Raw genomic sequence first — 24,665 nt, 5'->3', positions numbered from 1 at the left:
ATACGATTGATGATTGAGTGACAGTAAGCGCTTAATAAATGCTATCATTATCTATTGTAAGCGCTCAATAAATACGATTGATTCTTTTAGACTGTGAGCCCACTGTTGGGTAGGGACCGTCTCTATATGTTGCCAACTTGTACTTTCCAAGCAATTAGCCCAGTGCTCTGCACACAGTAAGCGCTCAATAAATACGATTGATTGATAGTCAGCGCTTAATAACTGCTATCATTATCTATTGTAAGCGCTCAATTAATACGATTGATTCTTTTAGACTGTGAGCCCAGTGTTGGGTAGGGACCATCTCTATACGTTGCCAACTTGTCCTTCCTGAGCGCTTAGTACAGTGCTCTGCACACAGTAAGCTATCAATAAATACGATTGATTGATTGATTGATAGTCAGCGCTTAATAAATGCTATCATTATCTATTGTCAGCGCTCAATAAATACGATTGATTCTCTTAGACTGTGAGCCCACTGTTGGGTAGGGACCGTCTCTATATGTTGCCAACTTGTCCTTCCCGAGCGCTTAGTCCAGTGCTCTGCGCACAGTAAGCGCTCAATAAATACGATTGATTGATTGATAGTAAGCTTTTAATAAATGGTATCATTATCTATTGGGCTCGCGTGGGGGTCCCCCGCCTCAGGCCTCGAGGCCTCCATCACGCGCTCCGCCCCCGCGCGCGCCCGCGCCGTCAGGTGACCCGAGGGGGCGTGGCCGGGGGGCGTGGCCGGCGCGCGCGCGCGGGGAGGGGGCGGCCAATCGGAGCGCGGGGGCGGTGACGCGGGCGATGACGTCATCGGCCCGCGACGCCGCCCTGCTCGGCCGGCGGCGGCTGAGGAGAAGGAGGAGGAGGAGGAGGAGGAGGAGGGAGCGGGAGCCGCGGCGACGACGACGACCTCGGCAGCAGCCGTTTGTGGCACGATCGGACGGTTGCCCGGACGCCTCACGCCTCGGTGAGTGCTGCGGGTCGTCATCATCATCATCAATCGTATTTATTGAGCGCTTTCTGTGTGCAGAGCACTGTGCTAAGCGCTTGGGAAGTCCCAAGTTGGCAACATATAGAGACAGTCCCTACCCAACTGTGGGCTCACAGTCTAGAAGGGGGAGACAAAACCCAACATACTAACAAAATAGAATAGATATGTGCAAGTAAAATAAATAAATAGAGTAATAAATATGTACGAACATATGTACATATATATAGGTACCAAACATACTAACAAAAAATAAATAGAATAGATATGTACAAGTAAAATAAATAGAGTAATAAATATGTACAAACATAGGTACATATATACAGCTACCAAACATACTAACAAAATAAAATAAATCGAATAGATATGTACAAGTAAAATAAATAGAGTAATAAATACGTACAGACATATATACAGGTGCTGTGGGGAGGGGAAGAAGGTAGGGTGGGGAGGGGGAGAGGAAGGAGGGGGCTCAGTCTGGGAAGGCCTCCTGGAGGAGGTGAGCTCTCAGCAGGGCCTTGAAGGGAGGAAGAGAGCGAGCTTGGCGGGTGGTCTTTTAGTCTTTAGACTAAAAGTCTTTTAGACTGTGAGCCCACTGTTGGGTAGGGACTGTCTCTATATGTTGCCAATTTGTACTTCCCAAGCGCTTAGTACAGTGCTCTGCACATAGTAAGCGCTCAATAAATACGATTGATGATGATGATGATGATGGGCAGAGGGAGGGCATTCCAGGCCCGGGGGATGACGTGGGCCGGGGGTCGACGGCGGGACCCAGACTGAGCCCCTTCCTTCCTCTCCCCCTCGTCCCCCTCTCCATCCCCCCCCCCCATCTTACCTCCTTCCCTTCCCCACAGCACCTGTATATATGTGTGTACATGTTTATTGCCCTATTTATTTATTTATTTCACTTGTACATATCTATCCTATTTATTTTATTTTGTTAGTATGTTTGGTTTTGTTCTCTGTCTCCCCCTTCTAGACTGTGAGCCCGCTGTTGGGTAGGGACCGTCTCTATATGTTGCCAACTTGTACTTCCCAAGCGCTTAGTACAGTGCTCTGCACATAGTAAGCGCTCTATAAATACGATTGATGATGACAGGCGAGAACGAGGTACGGTGAGGAGATTAGCGGCGGAGGAGCGGAGGGTGCGGGCTGGGCAGAAGAAGGAGAGAAGGGAGGGGAGGTAGGAGGGGGCGAGGGGATGGACAGCCTTGAAGCCCAGGGTGAGGAGTCTCTGCCTGATGCGCAGATTGATTGGTAGCCACTGGAGATTTTTGAGGAGGGGAGTAACATGCCCAGAGCGTCGCCGGGGGCCGGGGATTGTGAGCCCACTGTTGGGTAGGGACCGTCTCTATACGTTGCCAACTTGTACAGTGCTCTGCACACAGGAAGCGCTCAATAAATACGATTGATTGATTGAGGCGGGGTCCCCAAGCTGCCCCGGCCGCCGCCCGCATCTGCGGCCCACTATCCCACCCCGGCCAGCCGCGCCCCCCACCACCGTCTTTCCCAGGGACGCTTTATAATTAATCAATCAATCGTATTTATTGAGCGCTTACTATGTGCAAGGCACTGTTCTAAGCGCTTGGGAAGTACAAGTCGGCAACACGTAGAGACGGTCCCTACCCAACAGCGGGCTGACAGTCTAGTAATAATGATGGCATTTATTAAGCGCTTACTATGTGCAAGGCACTGTTCTAAGCACTGGGGAGGTCACAAGGTGATCAAGTTGTCCCACGGGGGGCTCACAGTCTTAATCCCCATTTTACAGATGAGGGAACTGAGGCACAGAGAAGTGAAGTAGACTTTTAGACTGTGAGCCCACTGTTGGGTAGGGACTGTCTCTATATGTTGCCAATTTGTACTTCCCAAGCTCTTAGTACAGTGCTCTGCACATAGTAAGCGCTCGATAAATATGGTTGATGATGATGAAGTGACTTGCCCAAAGTCACACAGCTGACAATTGGTGGAGCCGGGATGGCCTCTGACTCCCAAGCCTGTGCTCTTTCCATTGAGCCACGCTGCTTCTCTGTAATAATAATAACGTTGGTGTTTGTTAAGCGCTTACTATGTGCCCAGCACTGTTCTAAGCGCTGGGGCGGGTGCAAGGTGATGAGGTTGCCCCGCGGGGGACTCATGGTCTTAGTCCCCGTTTGACAGATGAGGGAGCTGAGGCGAAGTGAAGTGACTTTCTAGACTGTGAGCCCACTGTTGGGTAGGGACTGTCTGTATATGTTGCCAACTTGTACTTCCCAAGCGCTTAGTACAGTGCTCTGCACACAGTAAGTGCTCAATAAATGTGATTGATTGACTTGCCCGAGGGCATGCAGCTGACAAGTGGCGGAGCCGGGATTGGAACCCACCAGTCAATCAATCAATCGTATTTATTGAGCGCTTACTGTGTGCAGAGCACTGTACTGAGCGCTTGGGAAGTACAAGTCGGCAACACATAGAGATGGTCCCTACCCAACAGCGGGCTCACAGTCTAGAAGGGGGAGACAGAGAACCACCACCTCCGACTCCCAAGCCCTGGCTCTTGCCACCAAGTCACACTGCTTTTACAGGCACCCCACCCCCAAGAGGCACGCCGGACATAGTCAATCGTATTTATTGAGCACTTACTGTGTGCAGAGGACTGTACTAAGCGCTTGGGAAGTACAGGTTGGCAACATATAGAGACGGTCCCTACCCAACAGCGGGCTCACAGTCTAGAAGGGGGAGACAGGCAACAAAACAAAATATATTAACAAAATAAATAGAACAGTAAATATGTGCAAGTAAAATATAGTAGTAAATCTGTACAAACATATATACAGGTGCTGTGGGGAGGGAAAGGAGGTAGGGCTGGGGGGATGGGGAGGGGGAGATTATTGGTATCTTCTGAGCACATACCAGGTGCCAAGCACTGCACGAAGCGCTTGGCAGAGGACGTTATTTCATCTGATGCATTCCCTGCCGAAACTTCAGACGGTCTCCTAAGGCTTTTGGGGAGCCGGCCCTCCTCCGTCACCATGATCCCCGTAGAGCAGTTGAGGAAAAAAGGGTCGCAATCGGCATTAAACTAGATCGGAACGCCCTGATGGAATTAAAATTCAGAGTGGGGAATAGAGAAATTGAAATTCTCCCCCCGGAGACTGTTAGAGGTCATTGTGGGCAGGGATGTGTCCACCGATTCTGTTTTATTGCACTCTTCTAAACCCTTGGTACAGTGCTCCGCACACAGTCAGGGCTCAGTGAATTCCATTGATAAAATAACACCCCTCCCCATGTCATATAAATCATTTCACTCCAGATGCAGCTTTTTTCAGAAAAATGGGGAAGCAGCTTTTTAAAAAAGGTCACGATGAGGAGGATGGAATGGGAGAGGCTGTGGCTGGGTGGGGAGGGAATCAATCACCTGACGGCCAGGTGGAGTGATCAAGAAGTGTTGACCCTTGAATTTTATTTCTGATGAAAAGTCAGCAACTGGATTGTAGAACCTTTCTAACCCAATAGAAAAACCTTCATGTAGTTGTAGTAAATTCTGGGTAACTGGAAAAACAGGGTATCTGACCTTGGTTCAGGAGCCAATCCTCAGCTTGTAATATTTTTCCTAAGAGTAAACTGGTCGATGTTTTGTATTCTGACAGTTTTCAGGAACTAGCCGTATCACGAGCCACGAGGACTGCCTGTAAGCCATTAGTGACATAAACCTTTTACTTAACACAATTCTTATTTTCAGATTTGGCATATTGGAACGAGGACAGATTTTTCTGGACTCTGTAATGGACACCCCCCAAAAGTATTAGGTTTTCATAAGAAATGGAATTATTTACCTGAGCACTCTTGCCATTATTTAGTTTTGTATTGCCCTCTTGACTTTGAGATTGGGTGTCTTTGATTTTGCCTTCCTAGTGAACTTTTCATCTCTCTTTTCCCTGTCTGTTCCTAGAGTAAATGAATAGGTTGATGTCCTTGATGGAGACTAAGATCTAGCCTTTAAAATAAATCTCTTAGTTTATGAGGATTTAGAAAGGTTTTAAAAACATTTTTAAAATTTTGGAATGTAATAACTTTTCAGTTATTGCCTGTGCCTTGCTCTGAGGGGCAGCTGAAATTGCCAACATTGAATGAAGCTGAACCTCAGAATATGTATAAATTGGACCAGCTGGCCTTGTCTCTTCTTGGAATAGGCTGTCTTCTGGTGTGACCTTGGAAACTTTTCTTAGGCTTCCTGGGCTGAGACAAGGGCTGGCGGCTCTGGAGCCTCCACCCCGGTGGACAGAAAGCGGATCCCCCGGCTGCTCCCATAAGATGACTTGTCTTTACGAAACTTCATTCATTCATTTCATTCAATCGTATTTACTGAGCACTTACTGTGTGCAGAGCACTGTACTAAGTGCTTGGAAAGTACAATTCGGCAACAGATAGAGACAATCCCTACCCAACAGCGGGCTCACAGTCTAGAAGGGGGAGACAGACGACGAAACAAAACAAGTAGACAGGTGTCAATACCATCAAAATAGATAAATAGAATTATAGATATATAGACACATCATTAATAAAATAGAGTAATAAATATGTACAAATATACACAAGTGCTGTTGGGAGGGGAAGGGGGTCGGGCAGAGGGAGGAAGTGGGGACGATCGGGGGGAGCTGTGGAAAAGGGAGGCTCAGTCTGGGAAGGCCTCCTGGAGGAGGTGAGCCCACAGCAGGGCTTTGAAGGGAGGAAGAGAGCTAGTTTGGCGCATATGTAGAGGGAGGGCATTCCAGGCCAGAGGTAGGACATGGACCCGGGGTCGACGATGGGACAGGCGAGGACGAGGCACAGTGAGGAGGTTAGCGGCAGAGGAGCGGAGGGTGCGGGCTGGGCTGTAGAAGGAGAGAAGGGAGGTGAGGTAGGAAGGGGTGAGGTGATGGAGAGCCCTGAAGCCGAGAGTGAGGAGTTTTTGCTTGATTCGTAGGTTAACAGACAACCACTGGAGATTTTTGAGGAGGAGAGTGACATGCCCGGAGCATTTCTCCACAGAAATAATTCGGGCAGCAGAGTGAAGTATAGACTGAAGCGGGGAGAGACAGGAGGATGGGAGATCAAAAAAGAGGCCGATGCAGTAATCCAGTCAGGATAGGATGAGAGATTGTACCAACAAGGTGGCTGTTTGGTTGGAGAGGAAAGGGTGGATGTTGGTGATGTTGTGGAGGTGGGACCTGCAGGTTTTGGTGGCGGATTGGATGTATGGGGTGAATGAGAGCGGAGTCAAGGATGACACTAAGGTTGCGGGCTTGTGAGATGGGAAGAATGGTAGTGCCGTCCACAGTGACGGGAAAGTCAGGGAAAGGTCAGAGTTTGGGAGGGAAGATAAGGAGCTCAGTCTTGGACATGTTGAGTTTTAGGTGGTGGGCGGACATCCAGGTGGAGATGTCCTGAAGGCAGGAAGAGATACGAACCTGGAGGGAGAGAGGACAGGGGAGGAGATGTAGATTTGGGTGTCGTCTGAGTAGAGATGATAGTTGAAGCCGTGGGAGCGAATCAGTTCACCAAGGGAGTGAGTATAGATGGAGAATGGAAGGGGACCAAGAACTGACCCTTGAGGAACCCCTACAGTTAGGGGATGAGAAGGGGAGGAGAAGCCCGTGAAGGAGACTAAGAATGTATGGCCAGAGAGATGAGGCGAACCAGAAGAGGATGGAGTCCGGGAAGCCAAGGTTGGATAACGTGTTGAGGAGAAGGGGATGGTCCATAGTGTCAGAGGCAGCTGAGAGGTCAAGGAAGATTAGGATTTGATCCTCTGACCCAGCCCCGGAGCCCCGTGAGGTCCAGAGTCAGAGTCACTGTGCTCGGAGAAGCACCCAAGTTCTGCCCAGGTTCCTTTCCGGCTTCAAGAAGGTGGCTGGGCTAGTTCGGCCGGCCCCCACCGCATCTGGATTGACGGCGTCTTCAATCATTTTCCTTTCCTCTTTTCCTGCTACCACAATATAATCGCTCAGCAGCGACCTCACAGTACTGAAGTAGACTGGGTGGCGTGTTTCGGGGGTGGCTGTGCTTCAGTGCCAGTCTGTCACCACTCGAGCGGCTGTCAGGGCAGTCCTTGTTTTGTCAACTTTGAAGAGGCATAAAAAAATCCTCCCCAGAGCCATGGCGGGGACATTTTCTCGATCTAATTCTGTTGTATCGTATTCTCTGAAGTGCTTAGTTCAGTGCTCTGCTCACCGTAAGCTCCCAATAGACTGTGAGCCCGTTGTTAGGTAGGGACTGTCTCTATATGTTGCCGACTTGTACTTCCCAAGTGCTTCGTACAGTGATCTGCGCACAGTAAGTGCTCAATAAATACGATTGATTGAATGAATGAATGAATATCACAAATTGGTTGCATTTGAGAGTGCCCCGCCCTGGAGTGTACAGGAGGAGATAGGAGCAAGTCAGTGCCCTGCTCAGTGAGCGTTAGGAACCAGAAAGGTAAGACAAACGATCCACAGCAGGGTTGTTGGCTGGTCGTAAGCATCTTCTGCACTTTGTCAGAAGTTTCATCCCCTCAACCTCGAACCTGTCACTTCCCCCAAGGTGCGACCGAAGGGCAGAGGAATTGAGCTGTGAGGAGGGAAACTGTGGGGAAGAGTGCTGGGAACTTGGAGAGGGATTTAGCTAGATGCGGAAGCTTTTGCCTTTTCCCCCAGCTTGTCAGTGGAGGAGCCTGCCCATTTGCTTTTCTTCCCAAACTCTTTGGGGCTGACTCTCTCTGGGTGACTCCTACTGTTCTCCCCCTCCTCTGTTAATGGGTGGGACCTAATTAAATTCACCTGGGACTTGCCAGGTGGATGGGGGGAAAGGGGGGTGGTGAGCAAAGTCTCCCTGGGGTGGCAAAGATGTGCTATAGCTTGAAATGAAGAGTAGTAGAGCAGTTCCCAGGTAAAAACCCCAAGAATCCTCACCCACAAAACAAAGAAGGATTGGATTTGAATGAATATGGCAGAAAAGTGTTTGGGAGTTCAGTTGAACCATAATTGAAATCTGTGTCAGCAATGTCAAAAAGCAGTCCTGGAGAATTCATAGGTCTCCCAAGGCGCACCCATTTCCTTGTCCTAATGCCATGCCTTGAGCGGGGAGTGGCAAGATGGAGATAGACTGATCAGACCCCTGCAAACCTGTACGAGGGAATTTCTTATAACCACTCAGTGTCTTTGCTGTGATAATGTAATGTTCATTCATTCATTCAGTTCATTCAATCAGATTTATTGAGTGCTTACTGTGTGCAGAGTACTGTACTAAGCGCTTGAAAAGTACAATTCGGCAACAGAGACAATCCTTAGATCATCTGTCTTATTTTTCTGGTCACACTGGCACAATAGGGAACAATCCTTCCCCTCCTGTTTATTCTAGTCCTCAAACTTGCAACATAATTGATTCCTGTGTGCTGTTTTGAGTCAGAATCTTGTACGCTGGGATCGATTTTTGTCTGAGGAATAATGTTGTAAATGAGGGGTAGGCTCTTGGAATAAGATTGATACCCTGTTTTTATTAAATCACCCAGAATTGTGCACTCAATCAAATATAGGTTATCTTGTATCCACCCCAGGGCGTAGTATAGTACTGGGCACACAGTAAGCACATAACAAATGCCATTAATAATAATAATAATATATATTATTAATGGTAATGTGGCTGCATTATTTGTATTTAGTTCAGGAGGTTCTGCAGTAGGCCAGTTGATGATCACTTCATCTGAAGTAAAATGAAATGTCAATTCTCTTGGTAAAAATAAAAAATCTAGTGTATAAAAACTCCAAATTGTCATCCTCCTCCTCAACATCAGTATTGATTGAGCACCTATGTGTACAGAGCACTGTATTAGGTGTTGGGTGACCAGAAGTAATAAGTGATTCAGTCCTTTTTTAAAATGGTATTTAAGTGTTTACTGTGTGCCAGGCACTGTACTAAGCGCTGGGGTAGCTACAAGCTAATCAGGTTTTATGCAGCCCAAGTTCCTCATGAGGCTTACTGACTAAATTCCCATTTTACAGGCGAGGGAACTGAAGCAGAGAGAAGTTAAATGACATCCCAAGGTCACACAGCAGACAAGTGGTGCAGCCGGGATTAGAACCCAGGTCCTTCTGACTCCTGGGTGTTTGCTCTGTCCACTAGGTCACATCTTCTCTTGAGGAACTCACATCTAGTGGAGAAGAAAAGCAGACTTAAATAGATGAGAATACAATAGTTAAAAGAATAGTTACAGTCCCTCTAGACTGTAAGCTTGTTATTGGCAGGGAACATGTCTTCTAATTCTGTTGTCTTCTCTCCCAAGCGCTTAGTACAATGCTCTGCACATAGTAAGCACTCAGTAAATACCATTGATTGAGAGTAGATATAATAAAGGCATACGGAGTGATAACCTGTAAATTTTGAGGGACAGGAAGGGAAGGTTAATGGTTGAATGCCCCCTGAATGAGGTCTTTCTTTTAGAAGGGCCTGGAGGGAGGCTAGGTTTGTGGTTAGTTGAAAGGCTGGAAGGAAGAGGGTTTCGTGAGGTGGAAAGGAGAGTTTAGATCAGGGGAGAGTTGGAGCTTTGCTTTGGGGTGCTAAAAGAATAAGTTGTGGAGTAGCAGGTGGTGAAAGGTGAGAGGGAGCCAGCTGACAGGGGAGCCTTGAAACTGATGGTCACAAGTTTTCATTTAATCTGAGAAGCAATGGGGAGCCTTTGGTGGGTTTTTTTTTTTTTTTTTTTTTTTGGTTTAGAGAAGGATAGTGATGTGCTTCCATCATTTGGCAGATCAAATCCGTAAAGTATTGTGTTCAGTCATAGGGTCCAAAATTTGAGGCCACGTAAGGTTTGAAGGTGATATGGGGAGAATTGGTAATGGGGAAAGTAAGTAATCCATTGGAAATGAAGGAAGGTTAAATGAATGCTAAGCCTAGAGAAAGGAAGACTCCGTAAATCTTCAACCACGCAAAAAGTGACAAGGTATGAGATGACGAGCTGACCGACTCGACAGGAAGCAGCATGACTAAGTGGATAGAGCATGGGCCTGGGAGGGAGAAGGACCCGAGTTACAATCCTGGCTCTGCTGCTTGTCTTCTCTGTGACCTTGGGCAAGTCACTTCACTTTTCTGGGCCTCACTAACCTTATCTGTAAAATGGGGATTGAGATTGTGAGCCCCACGCGGGCCATGGACTGTGCCCAGTATGATCATCTTGTACCAGCCTCATCACTTAGCACAGTGCTCAGAACATAGTAAGTCCTTACCAAATACGATAAAAAAACAGGATAGAGTATGAAATGTGCTGTTCTTACAGTGGACAGGCCCTGGATTCAGAGAGCTACCTGATATGGATTTAAAGATTCTTCCTTACTCTCTTGTACTTCTTACCTGCAGTACCTGTTGCCATCAATTTATAGGCATCATAATATTCTTGAAGCTTCTCTGTTAAGATTATCAACCATTCCAAATCGGAGCCACAAGCAGGTCTCTGCACTCCTGGGGTGTCTCAGCTCCGTATCCTACTTTTGAGGCTTCGGTTTATAATGCTTTTCCAATTTTTCTTTTGCGATTTTATTCACTGTTCCCCAATGTATACTCACCACGCTACAGTGGATGGGTACCTTGTGGTCATTCATTCTCCTTAAATAGCTGCCATAATAGGGCTGTCGCTTTGATGCTGATGAAATGACCGTTCTAGGAGTTCATTGTTTGGAATTCCAGCCTATCATTTGATGTAAAGCATTGCACATAGATGCTACTTAGGACGCGCTGAAGAAGTGGGATGTGGCATCTGTGGCTAGTCTGAGCCTCACCACTCTACAGAAGGTTGTTTCCTACAGTTGTTCTGTAGTCCTTCAGTTTCCTCTCATGCTTGACTTCCCAAGGGGACCGCACTCGGTCACACTTCCGGAAAACATGCTGGCTTTCTTGATTTTGTTGTCTATTATTTCTCTGTCATTGGACAAAGAGCTGCCTAGGAACCAGAATTGAATGACAAAGCTTTCATGTCTATAGTGTGGGTAAAGGCTCGTCAATCAATCGTATTTGTTGAGGGCTTACTGTGTTCAGAGCCCTGTACTAAGCACTTGATAATAATAAATACATAATAATAATTATGGTATTCATTAAGCGCTAACTATGTGCTAGGCAATGCACTAAGCGCTGGGTTGGATACAAGCAAATGGGGTTGGACACAGTTCCTGTCCCACGTAGGGCTCAAAGTCTCAATCCCCGTTTTACGGATGAGGTAACTGAGGTCCAGAGAAGTGAAGTGACTTGCCCAAGGTCACACAGCAGACAAGTAGTGGAGCTGGGATTAGAGCCCATGACCTTCTGACTCCAAGGCCTGTGCTCTATTCACTATGCCATGCTGCTTCTCTAAAATAAGAGTGAGTAGTCATATTCCCTGCCCACAATAGTTTACGGTCTAGTGGGGGAGACAGATATTAATATAAATCAATATAACATAACTGTTGTGGGTTTAAGGCTTTCAAGTTATGCAGAGTGATTGTCAGATATGAAGAGGGACAGTGTTCCAGGCCGGAAGCAGGACATGGGTGAAAGGCTGGTGGTGAGATGCATGAGATCAAGATACAGTGAGTAAGTTGGCATTAGAGGTGTGAAGTATGCGGGCTGCGTTGGAGTAGGAAATCAGGAGGTAAGGTAGGTGGGGGGGAAAGGTGATTGAGTGCTTTAAAGCTGATAAGGAGTTTCTGTTGGATAGGAGGTTGATGGGTAACTACTGGAAGTTCTTGAGTGGGGAAGCTTGGATTTAATGTTTTTGTAGTAAAGTGATCCGGGCAGCAGAATGAAGTGCGGACTGGAGTGGGGAGAGACATGAGGCAGGGAGGTCAGTGAGGAGTCTGGAACAGTAAATCGAGGTGGTTGGAGTTTGGATGGAGAGGAAAGGGTGGATTTTGGCAATGTTGTGAAGGTTGAACCGGCAGGATTTGGTGACGGATTGAATGAGAGAGATGAGTCGAGGATGCCGCCAAGGTTACGAGCTGGTGAGACAGGGAGGAAGGCGGTGCTGTCTGCGAGGACAGGAAAGTGATGGGTAGGACAGGGTTTGGGTAGGAAGAAGAGGAGTCCTGTTTTGGACTTGTTAAATCCGAGGTGTCGGAGGGGAATCCAAGCAGAGATGTCCTGAAGGTAGGAGGAAATACGAGACTGCAGAAGAGGAAAGAGATCAGGGCTGGAGATGTACATTTGGGAATCACAGAGATGGTAGTGGAAGCCATCAGAGCAAATGAGTTCTCCAAGGGAACGGGCGTAGATGGAGGATAGAAGGGAACCCAAAGCTGAGCCTTGAGGGACTGCCACGGTTAGGGGGTGGGAGGCAGAGGAGGATCCTGTGAAAAACTGACAAGGAGTGCCTCCAGCGATATAAGAGGAGAAGGGGACAGTGTCAGTGAAGCCAAAATTGGATAATGTTTCCAGGAGGAAGGGTGGTCGACAGTGTTGTAGGCAACTGAGAGGTTGAGGAGGACAGGCTGTTGATTAGAGCACACAGCCTTAGACTTTAGGCTAAATGTCATAGCCCAGTGTTGACTCTGAACAGCCGTTCTTAATCCCTTGTATGTTGCCTTGTGTGCGTGGTCTTTGAGCCCAGGCCTCGGTAGCTTTAGTGTGCGATTGATTCATTGATGATCTTAGCTTGTTAAAATGGGAGAGTTCCCTGGAGTAGGTAGATGTTGCTGAAGGAAGGTGCCATCTTCTCTGGCACAACCAGAGAAGCAGCATGTCTCAGTGGAAGGAGCACGGGCTTTGGAGTCGGAGGTCATGGGTTCAAATTCTGGCTCCACCAGTTGTCAGCTGTGTGACTTTGGGCAAGTCACTTAACTTCTCTGGGCCTCGGTTACCTCATCTGTAAAATGGGGATGAAGACTGTGAGCTCCCCCCCGTGGGACAACCTGATCACCTTGTAATCTCCCCAGCACTTAGAACAGTGCTTGGCACATAGTAAGCACTTAATAAATGTTATAATTATTATCATTATTATTATTATTATTCAAATCCCGGCTCCTCCAACTGTCAGCTGTGTGACTTTGGGCAAGTCACTTAGCCTCTCTGTGCCTCAGTTACCTCATCTGTAAAATGGGGATTAAGACTGTGAGCCCCCTGTGGGACAGCCTGATCACCTTGTAACCTCCCCAGCTCTTAGAACAGTGCTTTGCACATAGTAAGCGCTTAATAAATGACATTCTTCTTCTTCTTCTTCTTCTTCTTCTTTCTTCTTTCTTCTTTCTTCTTTCTTCTTTCTTCTTTCTTCTTCTTCTTCTCCTGGCTCCTCCTGTTGTCAACTGTGTGACTTTGGGCAAGTCACTTAACTTCTCTGTGCCTCAGTTACCTCATCTGTAAAATGGGGATTAAGACTGTGAGCCCCCCGTGGGACAACCTGATCACCTTGTAACCTCCCCAGCGTTTTGAACTAACTGTGCTTTGCACATAGTAAGCGCTTAATAAATGCCATAATTATTATAGGTGTGCCCAGTTCTTCTGCAACACGCTCGTCGAACTCGGCTTCAAGGTAAAGATGTTGTAGTACATGTGCTTTGACCAGTGCCTCCTTCATTTACACATGTTTCTTCCTTCACTCCCCTGGAGGCCTTTCCATATGGACGCACCTGATCAGAAGAACGTTCCCTGACTTCCCAGCAGCATCCTGTTTCAGACACAGGAAATGTCTGAAACACATTATGGAAGACCTGGATGGGCCCAGTCATTTATGTAGGATGGTTTAGCTCTAGTTCTGCCCGAAGACCGTTGACTGTAGACAGAACTCGGTGTGGGTAGGGAGTGTGTCCTCTAACTCTGTTATATTGTATTCGCCCATGTGCTTGGTACAGTGTTCTGCTCCCAGTGAGTGCTCAGTGAATAAGATTGATTGAAGACCCAGATTTAGATTGTGATCTTTCAGTGTCCCTTCCTGCCCTGGATTTTTCCAAAAATAGTATTGTATGGAACAGATGGCATTTTAAGTCATTCGTTCACTGATGGTTGAGGGAATATAATCCTCCGTTTTCAATCTTTTATAAAAGGGTGAAAAATCTGTAGTTATTATTCACGTTGTTTTCATGGCCTCACTGGGCAATTAAAAGCTGAATTTTCGATCTTATAGTCCTACTTGTGTGTCCAGCTTATTGAAGGTTTTTTTTTTCTCTAGTAAGTAGAAGCAACTTCTTTAGATATTTTTTTAGTATTTGGGAGTGTTTTCAAGGTAAAATATATTAAGCCCCTCCCCCCCCCCTTTTTTTTTTGTAAAAACAAGTGGATTGTTGTGCAACATTTTGCTTGGTTAGAGCCTCAGGGAATTAAAAGTACAGTGCCAGGCAAACTATGGGCTATCCGTAAAAGTTAGTTAATGATGATAATGCAGGAGCCTTCTAATCACCTGTTATTTTAGTCCCTTGTGTTTACTGCAACTTGCCTTGTCTACAAAGTAAGTTCTATTTTCCAGAGGGTATCATTTTTCCGGTGATGTTTAAGTCTTCAGCTCAGCCATTTGAAAAGAACTTCCGATAGTAAGATGATTTCAAGTTTGACTTTGCTTGTTCTTAAGCAAGGGCATTTGAGCTCATTCTTTGCAGTGACTGACCAGGAATGTGCTGCGCTTGCTTTTGTGGAATATGGAGCAGAAGTTAGGAAGTGCGATGACCATCCTCCTGAGCCTTGTCCTTCTGGTAGCCACCAAGATATTGGGCGCAGCGGGGAGAAGGCACCAAGATAAACTCAGTATAGTTGACTCAGATTAAAAGTAAACTTGCCGTAAAACAGTTACTGCCTTTACAGCACTATTTGGTGACTCGGGTACAAGTGGAATTTAACAGAGGCCAGTGTCCCAACCTGCAAATCAACTTAATTTACACCCCAGGTGGTAGACTATGAAAATCATCTTCAGTGGTATTTACTATGCTGCACAGAGCACTGTACTAAGTGCTTGGGAGTACAACACAATAAAGTTGGTAGACATGTTCCCTGCCCACAATGAGCTTACAGCTTAGTGGGTGAGACAGATGTTAAATAAATTTATAATGCATAAATATGTAAACATGAATGAAAGCCAAGGCTCTGTAGACCTCCACCAAACCAAGAACTTTTCCACATCGTTTCTGGCCGTGTACAGAAACTCCGGAGAGTGAGTGAGATGACTCCAGCCTGCATTCTGGATTCTGTGGGAATCCTGGTCAGAAGGCAACAGCATCGAGGAGCAGCCTGACCTAGTGGAGAGAGCACAAGCCTGGGAGTCAGAGGAGCTGAGTTCTAATTCCAGCTCTGCCTCTTGCCTTGCTGTGTGACCGGGCAAGTCACTTCACTTCTCTGTACGTCAGTTGCCTCATCTGTAAAATGGGGATTCAGCACCTAATCTCCCCCCATTTAGACTGTGGCCTTTATATGGGACAGTGACTATGTGTCCGATCTATTAACTTGTATCTACCCCAGTGGTTAGAACAGTGCTCCATAACGTAATAAGCTCTTAAGTACCATATTAATAATAATAATAAAATTTCAATATATCCTTAAGCCCACTCAATTATGGAAGATGAGGCCCTCAAGGTAGAAAACCTTCCAACATGTGAAGGCCTGGCAACTCGTCCCACTGTGAGTTGTCTGGACTCACTGTGCTCTGCAAGCATCAGTCAGTAAGGGGTTTTTATTGAGTACCTACTCATTCACTCATTCATTCAATCGTATTTATTGAGTGCTTTCTGTGTGCAGAGCAGTGTACTAAGCACTTGGAAAGTACAATTTGGCAACCGATATTATTGTCTGTCTCCTCCTCTAGACCGTGAGCTCGTTTCGCTGGGAATGTCTGTTTATTGTTGTATTGTACTCTCCCAAACACTTAGTAAAGTGCTCAATAAATACGATTGAATGAATGAATGCTGTAAGCACACAGTAAATACCATTGATTGATTTGGCCACAGCATCCTGTTATTCTCCCATTTTCTGGCAAGACTCAAGCCAGAGAATTCCTGGCTTGGTTGCTGAGGATGTTGGTTGAATGAATGTCCCAGAATTACAGTTCACCTTCAGATCCCAGCAGATCCGATCTTTGCAGCACGTCAGAATCAAAGGAAGTGCAGAGTAGTGCCAAGACATAAGCGTGGTTTACTGTACCTCATCAGTATATTGGACACCTTTCCAAGATAGGATCTGCTGATGATTGCACCTACCTTATATTATACTCTTTCAAGAGCTTAGTACCTCGCACGCAGTTAGCAATCACTAAGTACCAATGATTGATTTGGAAATTGCTTAGCAAATTTATCTGCTCTTCAAAGTCCGTTAAGGTTTTGCCATTGCTTCACAATGGCAGGGCGAGGGTGTCCTGATTGATTCACTCTGCAACGTCGGTGATATGAAACAGGAATGCATATTGGCCCAGTCCTGCATTTATCTTATGCAACCAAGCTGGAAGTTGCAGTAAGAGACCTGAAAGCTTTAGTTTCTTTGGGAAGTTTCCAACTCTGGATTTTGAGGAAAGGCAAGGAAGTAGAAAATTGAATTCAAAGGCTAGCACAACTTTTAGGAGAATGTCAAACTGCCCTCTTGTATTAGGATCCATACCCAACTGAAAGTTGAAAAAACTTCAGTGCTGTCCAACCTTTTTAATGGGCACCACATCCGACTCTTCAGACGTATCCATCCGCATCGCTTTACTGGCCGTACTCAACGTCAGATGGCAAGATGGGGTCACAACCATTGTCGTCCTAGAATGAAGATAGGGTCCAAGGAGGATTGAAGCTGTGCTCACCACAGTCCAATTGCTCTGAGTGGGACATTGGAGGAGAATACCCAGCAAGCTGAAAATGGGAGACTGAAAACAAAGAGGACAGAGGAAATGAGCTAAGGATACAGTAAAATACAGCCTTGGGGAATACTGCATTTCATGTAAAACTGGGAGTTACTTGCTGCCAGGAGACAGTGCCGTATACTGAGGTTGAGAAAGGAGAAACACTTTTGAGCCGAAGCTCAAAAACTGGGACTGAATTGCTGCCAATAGACAATGCAGTATACCGAGGTTGAGAAAGGAGAAACACCTTTGAGCAGAAGCTTTGCATGGATTATGAGAAAGGAGACAAAAGGGAAACAATGCCCAGAAGCTACAGACAACAAAAGACAGAAGGTCTCTGTGTGTTGATGTGGTTTGATATCCTGAGTCCTGCATTGGAATTTTCAGGTACCCGTGTTCCCATAGCTAAATTTTACTGTATGTGATACCTCCTTTGAGCAAGAAGGACAAGCAGCTTTTCAAAAATTAAGGTTTTCTTTTGTCCTTAATTTCTGACCTTGACTTCAAAATAAAGGCGCAAAAGTGAATTTCCCAAAGAGATAAAAGAACATTTAGTATTTAGCTTTCAGTCTTCTGGATCCTAAATTCAGATGACTTGTTGTTCTTTCACAGCAGTATAAAATGTGAAATTTACATTTTACATTAAATTTCACCCTCCCCCAAATTCAGACTTGCATCTCTACTGTTCAGAGTCTTTCTTTAAAGGAAAGTAAAGGGGTTTTTTTAGTCATTTAGTTAAGGTTTTATTCTTCGTCCTACTCAAGCCTTCCCATTCCATTCCATTCTCTGACTTTCTCTTTTCAAGACCTTCATTTTAGTGTATTTTCAGTTTTTATTTTACAGCTGATCCTTGGAGAGTGTGTACCATGTGGAGATGACTCCTTTTTGCACATTGAGCTGCAGTGCTTTTGTGTTACCTGCCGGTTATATTTTACAATTGTGATATTGCTGGGAATTAGCTTGATAGTATAAAACAACTCCACCTTCCTCAATAAATCATTAGTCTTCATGACCACAGAGCATATGAAGTATGGGCATACACAATGATATAACCATAATTTATTCCTCAAAAATGAGGCGATATGATGATTGGCTATATTGTGGGGTGCGTCTTCTAATCGACTTTTATGTCAGAAAGTGCAAGCCATTCCGGAACCTCTGGAAAAATATAAAATTCCTTTCCATGCAGTACATTTAGACCCCTAAGTAATTATTTAGTCTGTTACTGTAATTCTAGGCATTCGAAATAATTATTTAGTCTGTAATTGTAATTCTAGGCATTCTAAATAGGGTTATTAGTATTTGCAGGAAGCCACGGAAATAGAAGCTTGCTGAGCCGACATTTTAGTGAAAAATGTGCCCTATTTATCGTGAACGACAGTCACCGTCTTTTATAAAGCATCTCCTAGTAGACCAAGTCTTTCCAAAGTCCTCTGTATATATTTGAGCTCCTCCATCAGGGTCCTCGGTTCTATTTAAAAGTTCATCTGCTTTCTGGAAAATTGACATAAGACTATTTAACCCAGAAATTTGAACTAGTGGGGGAGCTGATATTCTAGGTTTAGCAGCAGCCACCATAACCACCTCCTCTGCCACTGGGAAGTGGGGGTTTCTCTACTTCATCTAAAAGCAGCGCAGAATTGGGCTGAGGTAGAAGGAAAGAGATTTTAGGCAGCTGTAGCATGCCAGGATTCTCTACTTTTGGGTAAAAGCAGAGAAACTGGCTCCCAGTTTGTGTTAGAGGAGGGAGGGAGAGAAGGTAGGTGTGTGTGGGGGTGGGAAATGATACAGAGCAGGGCAATTCTCTCCTCCTGCTCTGGGATTCTCTGCTCCTCTCATGTAGCACGGAGAATGTGGCTTTCAGTTTTGTGATCAGGAATGGCTGGGAGGGTGGAGGTGGGAAATAGAGTTCCCTGCAGTGAGCGGTTCCGCGGTGGGTTGGCACATTTTGCTCTATGAAACGTCGTTCAGGCAAAATCATTCAGTATGGTATGACAAACAGGCTGTTTTTAATTGGTACTGATTGAATTATGAGGTCGCCCAACCTTCCGAGCAGCGGTCGGTGCCGGGGAAGAGGGAACAGGGCTTTTCGTGGGGCTCCATAGGAGGAAGGAACTGACACTCAGGGACCTAAATGGGGACTCGAGTGAGTGCTTTCCTCCGAAACTAAAGCATCTGTGGGTGAACCCAGGGCTGAGTCCACACGAGAGAGGAAGGTGGGTTCCCAGTCTGGGCCACCGCAGCTGGGGTTCTCCTGGGAGGGTGCCGAGAGCTGCAGCTGCTGCTGCTGCTGCTGCCACTACCATCACCTGGCTGGCTGAGTGTGAGCCCCATGTGGGACAACCTGATTACCCTGTATCTTCCCCAGCACTTAGTGCTTGGCACGTAGTAAGTGCTTAACAAATACCATTATTATTATGAATGGAATTCCCTCCCCCTTTAGATACGACAGAACTCTACTGAAATCACATCTCCTCGAAGGTCTTCCCTGATTAAGCCCTCCCGTCCCGTATTGATTATTCACCTTCCCTTCTGTCGCTCTTGGCTCTTGTACCCCTTAGCCATTTGATATTCACCCTCCCCCTCAGCACTTTTGTACATATCTTAATGAGCTGCCATTACCCCTCTGTAATCTCTTCTAATGACTGCCTCTCCCAGATCAGCCTACTAACTATTGTATTTCCAAGTTCTGAATTTGGTTGGCTTTTGTGCTTATAGGACAGCTAAATTGAAGAAGTAACGTAAATGCTCAGTAAACACCATTGAAGGATTGATTTATTGGATACCTTGGTAGTGCCCTTACTTAGTTCTTTGAAAATGGAATGGAAAATTAAAGAGATAATATGAAGTACACTCCCAGGATGGGCAAATGTAAACAAAATAATGTAACTATACTAAAAGTAGTGATAAGAATATAGTTACATTATATTCAGTAATGTAAATGCTCATCAGTATTGAAGTATATTATCTTTCACATTCTGTTCAGCGAAAAGACACCATTTGCTAACAGGCTTCAGAGCTGCCCTATTCTCTGCCAAATTGAATGACCTCCCATAATTCTAATCAATTTTGTCAAAATGATTAAAGGAAGGGTCTGCACACAGTAAGCACTTAATAAATATGATTGAATGAATGGAAATGGCTTATGAATAAACTTTATCATTATCTCTAAGAGAGTACTTTAAACATTTATTAAAACTTAAGGACTACTGCAAAAGCTCTAAAAGATGTTTATTGCTGGAGGAATACATAGAGTAAATTTCTCAACTAGTCTAATCCGGTTGAATTCCCTTTCTCTGTTTCTTGATAATTAGCAAAATCATCAGTAGTTAATCTGTCTTGAGACAAAAACAAGCAGAGCGAATTGTCGACAAAAATAATTGTCATGAATTTGGGTGACTCTTGTGCTATAGGAAAGCTAAATTGAAGCAGTAACTGAGTTTTATAAAAAAAAAGTAAGATATGCACGTTATTTGCTTTGCTATCTTCCGCAAAAGTGTTGTTTTTAAGAAATATTAATGTGAAGTGTTTTTTAGGTACAATCATTAGTATAAAGAGAGTGTCATTATAGCCTCATTAGATTGCAAGTGTTTGCTAATCTCACATTTTTTTTTAACAGGTTGGCAGATTGTTGATTGGGAGATAAAGTGAATTGCCCAGTGTCAGTGGTATGTAAGTATATTAAAAAAGTGATGTTATGAAATGGGAATAAGCACAATATTTTTTATTAATACAAATTTAAGATGTTAAAATGATCCCAGAACCCCACAGACCTAAAAACTCCAAAGCTTGAGAGTAAGTGCTGGGCAGACAGCAACTGTTCAGGACATATTACCAAACTGTTATGAAGAGCATAAGGAAAACAGAAATATGAAAAATATTTCTGAAGACTGGATCCTCATTAAGCTCCCACCTTCCAAGCCATCAAGATATTGAAAAAATGTTAGATGTCTGTATGTATTGTTTGGCGCTGAATATATTTAATCTTGAACCCTACCTTACTTAGTTACCACTCTTAAAAACCTGACTTTTAATATTTAAGGCCATTGAATTTCAGGCCTCAGCTCTTGCTAAGGAAATAGCAGATCATTTTGTTTTCAGTGAATCAACTGAAGCCTGTCAAGAAATTGAGCTGAAGTTTTCTAAAAGTGATTTTGCTGAAATTTCAAGACCGTGTATTTAAAAATGTAAAGTTACCTTAGAAACTTGAAGGGCTATTTGACCCTGTACTCTTAATCCAGTTTGCTAGTTCCTCATCCAGTATGTTACCCACTAGACTCCAGTCTTCTGATGAAAACAAGGAAGATTTTGTGTGAAATATTTTCTGTGGAAATCTAGACCCCAGGCCAACCTCGTCCATCTCAAATTCGTCCTCGCCTGCCGTAATTCTGCCATCTCATTTGCCCTGCAACAGTACTTCTCCCTCCCTACTGACTCGTGTGTTCATTGCCCAGGACAGCTGTTTTAGACTTTTAACTTTCTCCTCATACCTCCTGCCCCCTCCATTCCTCCCATCCCTTGCTCCTAATGACCTAGCTGGGTACTTCATCACCAGGTGTGGCCTTCCAAAATCTCCCTTGCTCCTCTACAGTCCCTTCCTCCTCCATCTCCCTCTTCTATTTGCCCATCCTTGCCAACAGTATCTCAAATTCTTCTCCCTCTACCTATGCTTCTGACCCCATCCCTTCTCATCTTAGCAAAGCAGTTGCCCCCTCCTTCCGTCCCTCCCTCAACGCCATCTTCAACCGCTCACTTTCCAGTAGCTCCTTCCCATTACTTTCAAGCATGCCCATGTATCCCCATACTAAAAAAGAAAAACCCTCCCTTTGCCCTCCAGTTATTGCCCAGTCTCCCCCTTATCATTCCTCTTCTAACTCCTTGAGCAAGTTGTCTGTTCTCACCGCTTCAACTTTCTCTCCTCCAGCCCTTTCTCAGCTGCCTGCAGTTTGGCTTCCACCCCCCTTTACTCCACAGAAAATGTTCTTTCTAAGGTCACCAATGATCTCCTACTTGCCAAATCCTCTTTATCCTTTCTGCTGCCATCAACACCTTGGGCCACCCCCGTTTCCTGGAAATGTTATCTAACCTTGGCTTTACCAACACTGTCCTCACTCTCCCTGCCCGCTCCTCAGCCTCTTTCTCTGGCTCCTCCCTTGCCTTCCACCCTCTAACTGTGCGGGGAGCCTCAAGATGCAGTTCTAGGTCACCTTCTAGTCTCCTCCTACACCCTTGTGTGCCTCTCCAGTCCCTTGGAGAACTTATTCATTACCATGGCTTCAATTACCATCTCTGTACAAGTGATTCCCAAATCTACCTCTCCAGTACTGATCCCTCTCATTCTCTACACTCTCACATTTCCTCCTACTATCGCTACTTGGATATCGCTACTTGGTTGTTCTGCCTACACTTCAAGCATAACATGTCCAAAACAGAGCTCCTTATCTTCGCACCTAAACTCTGTCCTCCCCTGACTTTCCTCATCACTGTAGACTGCAACACCATCCTCCCTGTCTCACAAGCCCACAACCTTGTTATTATCCTCAGCTCATCTCTCTCATTCATTCATTCATTCAATCGTATTTATTGAGTGCTTACTATGTGCAGAGCACTGTACTGAGCGCTTGGGAAGTATAAGTTGGCAACATATAGAGACGGTCCCTACCCAACAGTGGGCTCACAGTCTATAAGGGGGAGACAGACAACAAAACAAAACATATTAACAAAATAGAATAAATATGTACAAGTAAGATAGAGTAATAAATATGTACAAGCATATAACATTCAACCCACATGCCCAATCTGCCACAAAATCCAGTGAGTTCTACCATCACATCTTCTCTAGCATCTTCCCTTTGCTCTCTATCCAAACTGCTCCCGTGCTGATCCAAGCACTTACCTTGTCCCACCTCGACTACTGTATCAACCACCTTACTGACCAACCTGCCTTCCGTCTCTCCCCTCTCCAGTCCGTACTTTACTCTGCTGCCTGGATCATATTTTTCAAAAACTGTTCAGTCCATAACTCCCCACTCTTCAAAAATCTCCAAAGGTTGCCCATCCAACTCTACCTCAAACAGCATCGCCTTTTCCATCAGCTTTAAGGCACTCATTCAGCTGTCTCCTCATACCTTACCTTGCTGATCTCATCCTACAACTCAACTCACATGCTTCCCCTCCTCTCTCACCAGCCTACTCTCTGTACTTGATCTTATCAGTCCCAACGCCAACCCCTTGCCCATGTCCTCTCTTGGGTCTGGAACTCTCTCCCCCTTCATTGCTGACTCTCCCCACCTTCAAAACCCTCCTAAAACCACATCTCCTCCAAGAGGCCTTCCCAGACTGTCTGTATTTTTCCCTCTCCGCCCTTCTCTCTGCATCACCTATGCACTCTGCTGTATAAACCCTTAAGCACTCTGATACTTAGCCCTATCCTAGAGTACTTAAATAGATATCTTTATACTCCTGTATTTCCTGTATCCGTAATGTATTTTAATGTCTTCCCCTGTAGACTGTAAGTTTATGTTGGGTGGGGGGTCACCTCGACCAAGTCCGTTGCACACAGTAAACACTCAGTAAATGCCATTACTGATTGATTCTTGCTTCGTATTTTACGTGTGCTTAGTTCAATCCTTTGCACTCAGTGGGAAGTCAGTGAATGCTGCTACCACAAGAAGGTGGCCTTTATGAACATGTGCCCATATTTACCCTTAGTTTACTCAAATTATTACATAAGATACTAATTTTGTGGCCCAGGAGCAGATTATTTGATTTCCCCCTTGTCTCCTTTAATATTTTTTGTAAACTGCAAAAGGCCACTAATGTAACATTCACTCACTGAGGTATGATCTTGAGAACCGTCTCAGAACATGTATACATTCTTTTAAAACAGGCTTCCATCTGTGTGATAGGAGTTAAACTAATTTTAATGTCTGCCAAAAAAAATAAAGGTACATTTGCTGAGTGCTGAAGGATGAATAATTTGTCACTTTGTCTGCTTGTCTTCCTCCAGTATGCTGTGAAATCCTTGAGAAACGGGTTCCCCTTATGTCTGTTGCACTTTTTCCAGGGGCCTGGTACAGTTTCTGCTCACGGTAGATAAAACTGGTGCCGCTGATGAAGGTGGTCATCTGGGACACAGCGTGGCCGAGGGGGAAAGAAAGTAACAAATTAGAACATTTGTAATGCTTATTTCAGCTCTTTGAGAATTTCAAGATGTCAGTATGAAATCAAACTGAGGGGTGACAGCACAGCCTGATGGAAGGAGCATGTGTGCAGAGCACTGTACTAGGCGCTTGGGAAAGTGCAATATAATAGAGTCGGTAGTCAGGTTCTCCTCCCACAATGAGCTTGCAGTCTAGAGGAAGCCTGGATTCAGGTCCCAGCTCTGCCACTGGCCTGGTGAGACCCTGGGCAAGTCATTTATCCGCTCTGAACTTCAATTTCTTCATTTGCAAAATGGAGATAAAATAGATTGAGCCCTGGGTGGGATGGGGACAACAACTATTCTGATAATTCCGTACCTATCTCGGCACTTAAATAAAGTATCATTATTTGATACCCCTAGAAAATGGTTTTTGGGTGGGAGGTGTGTCCACTTTTCAATTGTCGATTAACTCTTTAATTTATCCTATCAACTACAAAAGATTTGTAGTATACTGTTTCCAAATGACAAATATTTTTATGCAGAAAGTGACATATCTTGTAATGATTTTTTGCAGAAGGGGAAAAAACTGGTGATAAGAAAATAGTTATCATTTATTTTCCTTTGATTCACCTCTCCCCTACTCCCCAACACACACATGCACTTGCTACCTGTACTGAACAGGAATGCCTGATGGTCTTAGAGAGCAGTGGCCTACAGAAGGAGCTGCTCTGAAGCTGATATATTAGACATACTAAATATTCAGGAATTTCAATTTAATAGTCTTAGCT

At 45.0% G+C, this 24,665-nt stretch overlaps 1 protein-coding gene across 3 annotated transcripts in view; it reads left to right on the top strand.

Moving 5' to 3' along the window:
- The first annotated feature begins 877 nt into the window (after window positions 1-877).
- The window catches only part of OSBPL8 (oxysterol binding protein like 8), a 234,558-nt gene continuing 210,770 nt past the window's right edge, over window positions 878-24,665 (top strand). For 2 of the 3 annotated variants that reach the window (XM_038756016.1, XM_038756014.1), the window contains exons 1-2: window positions 878-958; window positions 20,353-20,401. The gene's annotated coding sequence lies outside the window, so the exon portion shown is untranslated. Of the gene's footprint in view, window positions 959-20,352; window positions 20,406-24,665 lie in introns of all 3 variants that reach the window. The other variant, XM_038756015.1, reaches the window with a different exon arrangement.

This window comes from Tachyglossus aculeatus, chromosome 14, assembly GCF_015852505.1.
Source record: "Tachyglossus aculeatus isolate mTacAcu1 chromosome 14, mTacAcu1.pri, whole genome shotgun sequence".
NCBI lineage: Eukaryota > Metazoa > Chordata > Mammalia > Monotremata > Tachyglossidae > Tachyglossus > Tachyglossus aculeatus.
The sequence above is the reverse complement of the archived record's forward strand: the minus strand, read 5'-3'. Positions and strand labels throughout refer to the sequence as shown.